The sequence below is a fragment of the Balaenoptera acutorostrata genome, chromosome 6 (assembly GCF_949987535.1).
Source record: "Balaenoptera acutorostrata chromosome 6, mBalAcu1.1, whole genome shotgun sequence".
NCBI lineage: Eukaryota > Metazoa > Chordata > Mammalia > Artiodactyla > Balaenopteridae > Balaenoptera > Balaenoptera acutorostrata.
The window spans coordinates 68,716,648-68,729,177 of NC_080069.1; the positions used below are offsets into that span (position 1 = coordinate 68,716,648).

General features: G+C 35.3%; 1 protein-coding gene and 1 non-coding gene across 5 annotated transcripts in view; one reads left to right on the forward strand and one right to left on the reverse strand.

Annotated features, from left to right (window-relative positions):
- The window catches only part of KIAA2026 (KIAA2026 ortholog), a 106,302-nt gene that overhangs the window by 17,128 nt on the left and 76,644 nt on the right, over window positions 1–12,530 (forward strand). The window lies entirely within an intron of this gene.
- Window positions 6,213–6,284, reverse strand: TRNAE-UUC (transfer RNA glutamic acid (anticodon UUC)). The gene has a single exon. It is a non-coding gene; the product is annotated as a tRNA-Glu (tRNA).

The window sequence follows — 12,530 nt, forward strand, 5'->3', positions numbered from 1 at the left end:
TATTAACTTATTTAATCCCCACAACTCTTGAAGTAATTAATGATTTACATAACCTGTTTTACAAATGAAGAAATGAGATACAGAAAAATTAATTTGCCCGAACTAATTAGTGGCAGAAGCTGGATTTGAATCCAGACTGTTTGGCTCCTGAGCCCAGGTGCTTAATCACAGTGCTTGCTGCTTATGAGCAAGAGCTGTAGGGATTGAGAGAAAGGAGCCTTCTACCTGAAAGAGAGGCTGGGGAGAATAGGATCATTAAAGATTTCAAGGTGGAGGGAGCATTTAGATACTTGTGGTGGGATTGACAGTATGTATTTGCAGTATAAATTATTAAAAATAAGTATGCATGTAAAGTATAACAACTGTGAAAATCTGAAGGAAATAGTGTAACTAATGTACATGGACATTACAAAATTTTGATACAAAATTTTTATAGATTATACTTCATTTAAAGCTATTATAAAATATTGGCTCTATTTCCTGTGTTGTACAATATATCCCCATAGCTTATTTATTGTATACATAGTAGTTTGTACCTGTTAATCCCCTGTCCCCACTGGTAGACATTAGTTTGTTTTCTATGTCTGTGAGTCTGTTTTTGTTTTGTTGTATTCATTCATTTGTTTTATTTTTTAGATTTCACATATGTGATATCATACAGTATTTGTCTTTCTCTGTGTGACTTATTTCACTAAGCATAATACTCTCCAGGTCCATCTTTGTTGTTGCAGATGATGAAATTTCATTCTTTTTTATGGCTGAGTAGTATTCTGTTGTGTATATATGTACACCGTATCTCTTTTATCCACTCATCTGTTGATGGACACTTAGGTTGCTTCCGTATCTTGGCAATTGTAAATAATGCTGCTATGAACATTGGGATGCATGTATCTTTCCAAATTAGTGTTTTCAGTTTCTTTGGATATATACCTAGGAGTGAAATTGCTGGATCATATGGTAGTTCTATTTTTAGTTTTTTGAGGAACCTCCATACTGTATTCCGTACTTGCACCAATTTACATTCCCATGAATGATGTTCAAGGGTTCCCTTTGCTCCACATCCTCGACAGCATTTGTTATTTGTGGCCTTTTTGATAATAGCCATTCTGACAGGTGTAAGATGATATCTCACTGTGATTTTGATTTCCATTTCTCTGATGATTAGCAATGTTGAGCATCTTTTCATGTGCCTGTTGGCCATCTGTATGTATTATTTAGAAAAAAGTGTATTCAGGTCTTCTGCCCATTTTTTAATTGGGTTGTTTGTTTTTTTGATATTGAGTTGTATGAGCAGTTTACATATTTTGGATATTAACCCCTTATCAGTCATAATATTTATAAATATTTCCTCCCATTTAGTAGGTTGTCTTTTCACTTTATTGGTGGTTTCCTTTGCTGTGCAAAAGCTGTTAAGTTTAGTTAGGTCCCTTTTTTATTTTTTGCATTTGTTTCGTTTGCTTTAGGAAAGGAAATATTGGAAAGGAACTATTGCTATAGGAAAGGAAATATTAAAAAAATATTGTGATGAATTATGTCAAAGAGTGTTCTGCCCCTGTTTTCTTCCGGTAGTTTTATGGTTTTCCATCTTACATTTAGTTCATTCATTCATTCATTCACTTATTATTTGGCTGCGTTGGGTCTTAGTTGCAGCACGTGAGATCTTTGTTGCCATGTGCAGGATCTTCGTTGTGGCACGTGGGATCTTTAGTTGCAGCATGCGGGATCTTTTTTTTTTTTTAGTTGCGGCATGTGGAATCTTTAGTTGCAGCAAGTGAACTCTTGGTTGCGGCATGTGGGATCTAGTTCCCTGACCAGGGATCGAACCCCGGCCCCCTGCTTTGGAAGAGCAGAGTCTTAGACACTGGACCACCAGGGAGGGTCCTACATTTAGTTCTTTTATCCATTTTGAGTTTATTTTTGTATATGGTATAAGAAAATATTCTAATTTCATTATTTTACATGTAAGCTGTCCATTTTCTTCCAGAACCACTTATTGAAGAGACTGTCTTTTCCCTGTTACATATTCTTGCCTCCTTTGTTGTAGATTAATTAACCATAAGTGTGTGGGTTTATTTCTGGGCTCTCTATTCTGTTCCATTGATCTATGTGTCTGTTTTTGTGCTAGTACCATACTGTTTTGATTACTGTAGCTTTGTAATATAGTCTGAAGTCAGGGAGCCTGATACCTCCAGCTCTGTTCTTCTCTCTCAAGATGACTTTGGCTTTCCAGTGTCTTTGTGTTTCCATACAATTTTTCAAATTATTTGTTCTAGTTCTGTGAAAAATGCCATTGGTATTTTGATAGGGATTGCATTGAATCTGTAGATTGCCTTGGGTAGTATGGTCATTTTAACAATATTAATTCTTCCAGTCCCTGAACATGAAATATCTTTCCATCTGTTTGTATCATTTTCAGTTTCTTTGATTAGTGGCTTACAGTTTTCCAAGTACAGGTCTTTTACCTCCTTAGATTTATTCCTAGGTGTTTTCTTCTTGTTGATGGGATGCAAAATGGGATTGTTCATTTCTCTTTCCAATAGTTCATTGTTAGTGTATAGAAACTCAACAGATTTCTGTATATTAATTTTGTATTCTGCATCTTTACTTAATTCATTGATGAGCTTTAGTAGATTCTGGTGGTGTCTTTGGGATTTTCTGTGTATAGTATCATGTCATCTGCCAACAGTGACAGTTTTACTTCTTTCTTTCCAATTTGGATTCCTTTTATTTCTTTTTATTTTTTGGTTACTGTGACAAGGACTTCCAATACTATGTTGAATAAAAGTTAGCCAATTCAAATTTTAACATGTTCAAAACTGAACTTTAGGTTTGTTGTTTTGTTTTCCTTTTCTAAGCCTGTTCTTATCTTCTGAACAAATGACTCCACTGTCTGGGAAGTTGCTGTGGCCAAAAAACATGATTTTTTAATTGATTCTTCCTTTTCACTCATTTCTCTTGTTAAGCATATCAACCATTTCTGAGCTTTCTTCCTCTAAAGTATATTTTATTTTATTTTATTTTATTATTTAAAAAAAATTTTATTTTATTTTATTTTTATTTTGGGCTGCGTTGGGTCTTCGTTTCTGTGCGAGGGCTTTCTCTAGTTGTGGCAAGCGGGGGCCACTCTTCATCGCGGTGCGTGGGCCTCTCACTATCGTGGCCTTTCGTTGTGGAGCACAGGCTCCAGACACGCAGGCTCAGTAGTTGTGGCTCACAGGCCTAGTTGCTCCGCGGCATGTGGGATCTTCCCAGACCAGGGCTCGAACCCGTGTCCCCTGCATCGGCAGGCAGATTCTCAAGCACTGCGCCACCAGGGAAGCCCTAAAGTATATTTTAAATTTTGCCCATTTCTTTTCACTGTCACCACTTAAGTACAAACTATTATCATCTCTTGCCTGAAATACTGCTATAGTTTTCTGACCTGTTTTTCCTGTTTCTGCTTTTTCCTCCTAGAGTCCATTTTCTACCCGGCAGCCATGGTGAACTTTAAAAAACATGTACATTGAGAAGTCAGAACCCTGCATCAAGCACTTCATTGGCACTTAGGCTATAGTAAGGAGTTTGGCTTACTGTTCTTTATATACCTACCAAGCCATTTCTCACCTCAGGACCTTTATAATTCCTCTTTGTTTTATCTAGAACACTCTTATTCCCAGGGTTTTCTTTGGATTTCTGTTTGCTTTTTTGTTTGTTTGTTTTGGTCATGGCTGGCTCCTCCTCTCATTTTCCTCAGAGAAATTATTCTTGACTGTCCTTCACCGAACTTATAGTATATTGTAGTTAAGACTTATGTGTATGTGTATGTATTTCTTTACTCTTTTTTTTTGTGTCTTCTTACTAGCGTGTAAGCTCAGCAAGGAGGAATCTTGCCTGTAAGTGTTGATGCCAACACCTAGCTCAGTATCTATGAGTACTTAATATTGAATAAAGGAATAAATGAATGAATGAACAAATAAATGGATCTGTCTGGAATTTGTTTTGGTCAAGGAGTGAGGTTGAAATCCAGCTTTATTTTTCTCTCATGTCCAGCTACTTGTCACAGCATCACTTTTTTCCATTGGTTTGGTATACCATTTTTGTAATATATTAAAGTCCTGGTGTATTTGGATCTACTTTTGAACTGTCTCCACTACTGTTGGTATGTCTAACTATTCAACTTTGGTATTAAATTTATTACTCTGACTTTAAAATCCATTTTAATATCTGGTAGGATGAGTCCTCTGTCAAATGATTTTTTTCTGAATTTTCCAGAAATGAAATTTTCATGTTTTTATTTTTATATAAGGTACTTTTTATACTTTTTAATAGTATAAAATAGTGTTGTGTACTCAACATTTGCACCACCCATGTTTTGGTCACTTGGCATAAGAAATATGTGGGAGATGGAGAGATCAGCCAAGATGGCAGAGTAGAAAGACCCTAAGCTCACCTCTCATGAGCACACCAAAATCATAACTATTCGCAGAACAACCATCAGTGAAAAAGACTGGAACCTACCAGAAAAGATCTTCTACTGCTAAAGACATAAAGAAGGAACCACAATGAGATGGAGTTGAATGATTATTGTCAAAGATAGAGACGTCTCCACGGAGGGAGAGATCTGACTTGGATTTTGAAGAAAGGAAGGGAGCACACCAGATGATAAGGGGAAGAAAGAACAGAGAGACTAATGCAGAGGTGCAATACCAAGCAGCACATCTGGATAAGGAAATCATCTCCATCATTCCAGCACGGCTGGAAAATGCAAGAGAGCAGCAGGTACCTGGAAGACAAAGACCACTGTCTTCTGAATCCCCAGTACCCAAAGCAGAGCCTGGCACCCAGAGGTGCTCAATAAATGTTTGTGGAGTGAGTGAGTGATGGAATGACAGCAACAGGGCCAGATAGAGAGTCCCGTAACCCACGCTGGACCTTGCAAAACCCAGAGGGCAAGGTGATAATTTAATCCGAAGAAAGATATAATTCAGAAATGAATTCTTAAAATATTTGTTTTTAGTTATGTGACCCAGTGGAGGTGTTAGCTAACCCTGTGGCGGTAATAATGTTGCAAAATATATGTGTATCAAATCAACACATTGTACACATTAAACTTACACAGTGGTTTATGTCAATTATATCTCAATAAAGGAGGGGAAAATAAAATATTCATTTTTAAATTAAAAATAATGTGAGAGAACAACAGGAATTACTAGTTTGTGTGGAATAAGAATGACATTCTTCCCATTCTTGAAATGCACAATAAAGAAAGAGGTTGGTAGCCTTGCTTATTTTCTGTGAACACCATAATATCCACTTGCCACATCCTCCTAATTTCAGCTAAGTCTTCAGCTCTTGTTAGGTGCCTGCATCTCTTTTTTATGACCCATTATTTCAAGTAGGTAGAGGCAAGACTCACCCCAGCTTTCCCATCTTTCCTCTTTGTGTCTGTGTCACATCTGAAAGTATCTTGAATTTACAGTGTCCTACTTTAAATCCTCATCAGTACTTGGCAGATATTTAGAGGAGTTAGCCAAGAAAAGGAAGCCAAGCTATCTACCTGCCCACTTTGCAGACTTGTCACAGCTTTAGTATCTTCTAGGGAACATGAACATAACCAGACTATATGAAAGATAAGGACCTAGGGAGCCCTCTGTTCTGCCTGTACTGAAAACTCATGACTGCTTCTATATGGTAAGGATTAGCTGTAGTGGTAGTAAAATGTTCAGCAGAACAGCCCTAACTTACTAAAAATGCTTATCAGAGTTGTTGAGGTTGGTAAGGCACTTCTCAAGTATCCTTCCTATGTAAATAGAAACTTTACATTTACCTTTGTCCCTTCCTTAAATTAGAAAGGCAAAATCAAGAAATGGAAATTTATTCTAAGCAGAATGTTTGGTTTTCAAAAAATTAGTTATGGTGGTCTTTGGTTGTTCTTTAGGGGAATTATGTCATTTATTTGGTGCCACTTCAGGTATGAACAAAGACTTTGAAAGCTTTTTTAACTTCTAAGGTTCTTTGTAATTATTCCCTTATTGTAATTATTCCCTTATTAGTTTTCCATACTAATGAATGCCTTCTTGCTTAATCCTTGGTTTTTACTTAGTACTTTTTCCATCTATCTGGAGAATTAAATAGTTTAGATCACTTGGTACTTAAAACTTTTCTCCTTTGGTTGTTATTGTGATGTTTCTTCTTTTTTTTTTGGCCATGCCACGTGGCTTGTGGGATCTTAGTTCCCCGACCAGGGATTGAACCTGGGCCCCTGCAGTGAAAGTGCTGAGTCCTAACCACTGGACCATCAGGGAATTCCCTTATAGTGCTGTTTCTTAAGTTAAACTATTGTCTTTTGAGTCTTCCTCTTCTTTTGCTATGTGTTTCTTTATAATTATGGATAATCCCTAAAGTTATGCCTTTAGGTCATATCTCCCTATATTTATTCCTCTGTGGAGAGACTCTTTTTTATGACTTTATCACTAAGACTCTCAAATCGATATCTTGAGCCTTTCCTTTTGTTTTAGCTTCATATTTCTGTCCATAGAACTTTCCCAGCTGGTTGTGCAAGTGTTATATCAAAATGTTAAAAACTAAGTGTATTTCTAACCCAGGTCTCCTTCCCAATTTTCATATTTTTCTTTTCAACTTTAACATTTTTTTCAGTGGTGTCACCATTGTTTCAACCCGAATATATGCGAACTGTCAGCATGTTCACTGCTGAATCCCTGTTGCTCAGTAAATATTTTGAATGAATGAATTTGAATAATATGAATGTTTTTCTTCTTAATTAGTATTTCTTTTCCACTCTTTCCTACCTATCTAAAACTGTTCTTTCTGCAAAGTCCAGTTTAAGGTCTTGATAAAAGAGTAATCAGATGGTATACAGAGGTTGAGTGAATAAGAAATGAAAAATGTCACTTGAATTTCATAACTAGGAGGTCATTTGGGAAGAAGGATTTCAATAGAGTAGATACAGGCAAATGACAGTTTGAGGTGTGAATGAAAGGTGAAATGGACCAAGATTTAGATGTGGCTCTTCTCAAGGGGAATGGTTTGTTTTTAATAAAAACTTGGACATGTTTATATGCTAAAGGCAACTAGCAGGTAGAGGCTGAAGATCCAGGAGATAGTTAATGAAATAAAAATTCTGAAAACCTACTGCAGGATTAGTTTTTGATAAGAGGCACTTTTTTCACTGCAACTTAAAGTGCAGATACATTTTGTTTGGATTCAGATAATTTTGTTTTTTGAGAATCAGGAAGTTAATTGAGCTCTTTCTTTAAAACTACCATTTTCTCTGTGAAATAAGTAATAAGCAAAGTCAACTGCTATGTGATGATGGATAGTGAGGTGAAGTTTTTGAATAATGATGCATTTGAAATAGCTGTTATGGAGAACCGAAGAGGGAGTTGACTTCCTTCAAAGAAGTCATCTTAGGCGAGCCCAGTTTAGGTTACAGTTAGACTACAAGGTGGTGATTTTTTTTTTCCTACAGTGATTAGTAGTGGAGGTATAGGTGTGAAGGACCTTTTAGCTGAGATGCAAGAGAGAGATAGGGTGCCTGAGACAGAAAGATAAATTGGTAAAGGGAGATGAGATAGAAGAAGAGGTTAGTCATATATGATGGTTCCCAACTTAGTTATCTGTATGAATAGCTGAAAGAGGCTGAATTATGTGAGAGCAAATAGAGCAAATAAAGGAACCAAACAAGGGACTGGAGGTCTGGATGAAGAGTTTAAGATGCAAGGGGAATAAGAGTAACAATTGGGAGAATAGAAAGTAAAGAAGATCAAGTAGGAAATAAGTTTAACAATCTGTGATAAATGCTTTTTTTTTTTTTTTCCCCTTTGGTGTGGATGAAGACTTCTTTGTTCCAGAACTGTTAGGGGTATCATATATAAGCTGGAGATGAGAGGAGTGGTCTCCAAACTTTTATGATCTGGCTTCTCAAGCAGAAAATGTTTTGAATATGTACCCCTATTGTATGCATATTTATTTATAAATCATATATAGGTTCTTCTGTACTATTATGCTTTATATATTGTAAAACGTTATGTCACAAAACATTAAACTAGATCCTGGAAATGAGAGATTAAGCATATTTTAAATTTTTAAAAATAATATTAATGTTATGAAAAGTTATTTTTGGTGAGGGCGTTTTGATATTTCATTAGTTTTGAAAATCTTGGTTTAATAATTGGCTGTAGAGTTATCTGAAAGGCTTGTTTTAAGTTGAGTTTATTTTGGTACTTGGTTTTAAAGACTGTTGTAGTTCAGAGCTCATAAAGATACACAAATCCAGATGGAAAAAGTGCATGACAGGCTGGGCTGACTACATAATGATGCTTATCTATCGAACATGCAAAAGTTTTTGTTGAAATCCACCGAAAAAAGTTCTGCCTTTCCTAATTTCAGTTAGTTGCTCTTGAAAACTAATACTAAGTTCCTGTTGTGCTGGATAATCTTCATTTGCACCTTCAAATCTATTCTCCACCCTTGTGCACTATGCTCGTGCCCCAGGAAGCTGATCTCTAAGGACTGTTATCAACTGGTCTGCCTTGTTTTCTGGCTTCTGATTGGGTTCAATCAGTTGGAGGCACTGACAGAGAGGTAGGGATATTTGTTCTAACAGCTTCTTCTTTGCTGGGCTTTAGTGACTATGCATCATCATCGCGTGGCCCTCTTCTACAATGACAGCTTCTTGGTTCTAGTAACTATTCCCTCCCCTTTCCCTATTGAGCCTACAGTGATAATAATGCTCTCTGGCTAGTCCACGAGTGCTTCACCATCCCTTCCTAGTTTCCCTTAACTTTACCTGCACATTTGTAAATGGTGTCTTCGTTAAACGTCACCTCCTTTTGAGTATTATCTGTTTCTTGTCAGGACCCTGAGGGCTATATTGCATTTTAATATTTTTTTAAGTAAATGGGTTTAAAAAGTGACTGAAACTCTTCATTTAGAACATTTTAAAGCACATTAGATGATTCTGTTTCCAACTTTTAAGTGGACAGATAAACTTTTTATAGGTGACACTTCTACATTGTTTTGGTAATGTAAAATCATGTAATAATGGAAACCTTTCCAATCATCTGTTTATAGTAGAGGGTCAGTCCAAATATTAACCTTAAGTAAAACTTAATATCAGTTCACTTCCACTTTAATACTTATTTTAATAATTTTAAACAAAAGTGCACCTCTGAATTCTGAAATTTGGAATGCATCAACACCACAGAAAAGACCTTTCATGCTTTCTTTGTGAGGGAAAAAAAAAAAGAAAAAGGGTAACTATAAAACTCAATGAATCAACCATAATTATTGCTTAGCTTTTGCTTACAGTTAGCAATCTGTTATTTTCAAACTACTGTCAGACTGATTTCATGGAATAATTTTCCTAATAGGAAGGAAAAAAGCTTGAATTTTGGGAAGGGGGAGTTATTTTCGTGTATTATTTGATTGCTGATTGACAATTTTTATTTGGAGGTGAGACTTATTTTCATCTTATTTTATTGCCTTTTATTCTCTGATGAATGAAAACTCAAGTACTAGTTAGTAACAAATGTTTAATCAGTGTTCTTTTACTGTGGACAAAATAGATGGCTAGAATTTTTCAACTTTATGTGTGTAAATTTAAAATGAAAAATAAATGGTTTGGCTTGTATCCTTCCAAATACTATATCTATATACCACAGTTTGAGGCTCTGAAGGTAACAGCCATTAACAAAACAAAGTGCTTATCCTCCTGGAGCTTTCATTCTGGTGAGGATATGGATAATTACCAAATAAATAGATAATTATATAATGTATGATAAGTAACATGAAGAAAAAGAAACCAGAGTAAAGCAATAGAGAATGACAGGGAATCCTTTACAGGTTATGGTGGTCAGGGAAGTCCTCTCAAATGTGGTGATATTTGAATAGAGATTTGAATGAAGTGATAGTGCCTAGCCATACAGATATCTGGGGGGAAAGTGCCTTACAGGTGAGAGATCAAGTGCAAAGCAGGTGTTGTTGTGACTGAGAATAACAAGGAGACTTTTGTGGCCAGAACACAAAAAGCTAAGGTCAGAGTAATAGAAAATAGGGTCTGAAGAGGTAGATGAGGACCATATCATACTAACTCTTGTAAGCCATCAGAACTTTGCTTTGTATTTTAAGTATAGCTGGAAGGCTTTGGAGGAGACAGAGCAGGGCAATGACATAATCTGATTGGCTTTTTAAAAGGATTACCTGGGTTGCAGCTTGAAGGATAGACTGGAGGGAGATCAGAGTAGAAGCCAGGAGACGTGTCACAAAGAGATTGAAGTAATCTAGGTGACAGTTTGAACATGTACACAAACACACACTACTGGATGCCATATGTATGTTTACATATACTTGTATATAATTCCTTTTGGGGTAAAAATTATATTTTACCCCAAAACAACTTCTTTACATTCAGCAGTGTAATGTGGACATCTTTTATAGTGAGTACATACAGATTTACCTGTTGCTTTTAATGGATGATGGTATTGCATGTTGTGATGTACATGACTTTATTTAACCTGTCTCCTATCGAAGGACATCTGTTTCCAGGTTGTTCTTTTTGAATGACAAACAATACTTTGTGTGTGTGTGTGTGTGTGTTATTGCTCACAGTTGTGGATATATGTCTATAGGGTAAATTCCTAGAAGCATGATGGGTCAAAGGATATGTGCACATTAAATCTTAATGATTATTACCAAGTTGACTTCCAAGAAGGCTGTGCCAATTTTACATACCCGCTAATGTTGTATGAGAATTTTTTTTCCTTAGACCCTTTCATCTTTACGTATTGATACAAGAGAAGCATCATCGTTTTCTTTGTATTTGGATTATGAATGATAAATATCAAAGCTTATAAATTCTTATTTCTGATGAGTAATAAAGGATATTAATTCCTCTTTGTTATGAGAAAATACTGTTTAAAAAAGTAGTTTATAACTTCATCTTCTCTACTTATAAGACTGAAGTTAAAGGGTAAAATTTAGTTTCTGACTTGTTTACATGACAGTTTATAAGCCATATGACTTAATATTTCCCTCAACTCTCCTTATCCCCAGTGCTCTACATACCGTGTAACCTCTGACATGTCATCACATTTCAGTGTAATATTGTCCATTAATGTTCTTTTCCATTAGTATTGATGAGGAAGTAATTAAAGTTACAGAACTAGTTAGTTCGCCAGTGTGAACACTATGCTAAAATGAACCCAGGTATACCCATTCAGTATCTGTTATTGCCAGCTTATTTTCCTTGGGTCCACATTCCTTTCTCCCAGCCAGTTAGCCATTATATAGATGGTATGCTGTTGTGCTTAAAAGATCACAGCCTGAAACAGTATGGGTAGATTAGCTCAAGTTTTTTAGCATTACTAGAAAACCAGTTTAAAAGTTTATGCCCTGCCTAAAGCTGAAGTAGTTAAAATGTTATCTCCTCATAATAAAGAAAACACATAATAGTGCCACAGTTCAGTAGAACCTTGCAGTCATACTATTCATGGGACCTAGATGGCCTGAGAGTAAGATTGTTATAAAGTTACTCTAACTTAGAGTAATAAACCACTGTAAATATAGTCCAAGATGGACAGGAGTTTGATTATATTTCATGCCGTAAAGGTTTATGTTTCAGTGAACCTTTAGCTTATTTTATATTACAGAAAACCTGTGCCTATAGGAAAGCAGGAAAATATGACTACAGGGTCAAATTTTAACTTACATAGATTCTTATCCAGCATATTGAATGCTTACTTTAAGATTGACTTGATTTTACCATTGTAGAAACAACATGTACAAAGCCTTCAGAGGCTCTGGGATGTTTTGCAGAGGTAGAACAGCAGATATTTTCCCTGGTGCTTTTTACGATTAATTCATATAGATTTACAACTAACTCATAAATTCAGGATTCAGTTTTTATTCTAGACTTAAAATTTTATAAGATTAATGTTTCTTTCTTCAGTGTAAATAGTTTTAATCCAAATTCATTAAGGCAATTTATGGATAATTAAGCAAACTGCAAAGAAAATTTTTCATCCTTATCTTTAAGCATTAGACTAGTACCTTAGTGTAATAATAAGTATCATAGGGTAGGGAGACATTTGTGGTGAAGTTGAAGAGGAAATCTAGATTCCTAGGTTCTTTTTATAGTTTAGTCAGAAGGTTTCTAAATTTACAATGATATATTGTAATGCTTACAACTTAAAATTATATATTATAATGTTTCATTTGTTTATAATTACTTAAGTGTTTGTATATCATAAATTTTCTCTCCGAATATGTTTTTGTATGATTGTATATTTTTCCATAGCAATGATATAGTAGTATGAAATATATGAAGAGATGTAAAGATAAGCTACATTTAATTTTGCAAACAATAAAATTTTTTCATTAAAGAGATCTTTAATTCTTAATTTTAGTGCTTCAATTTTATATTTTTTTAATGTAGGGAAGAGACTATCACTCAGACTGACTTTATGACATGAGTAAGGAAAATTAGAAATTATGTAGGGAGGATAAAAATCTGAAACATAGCTAAGCAAGGT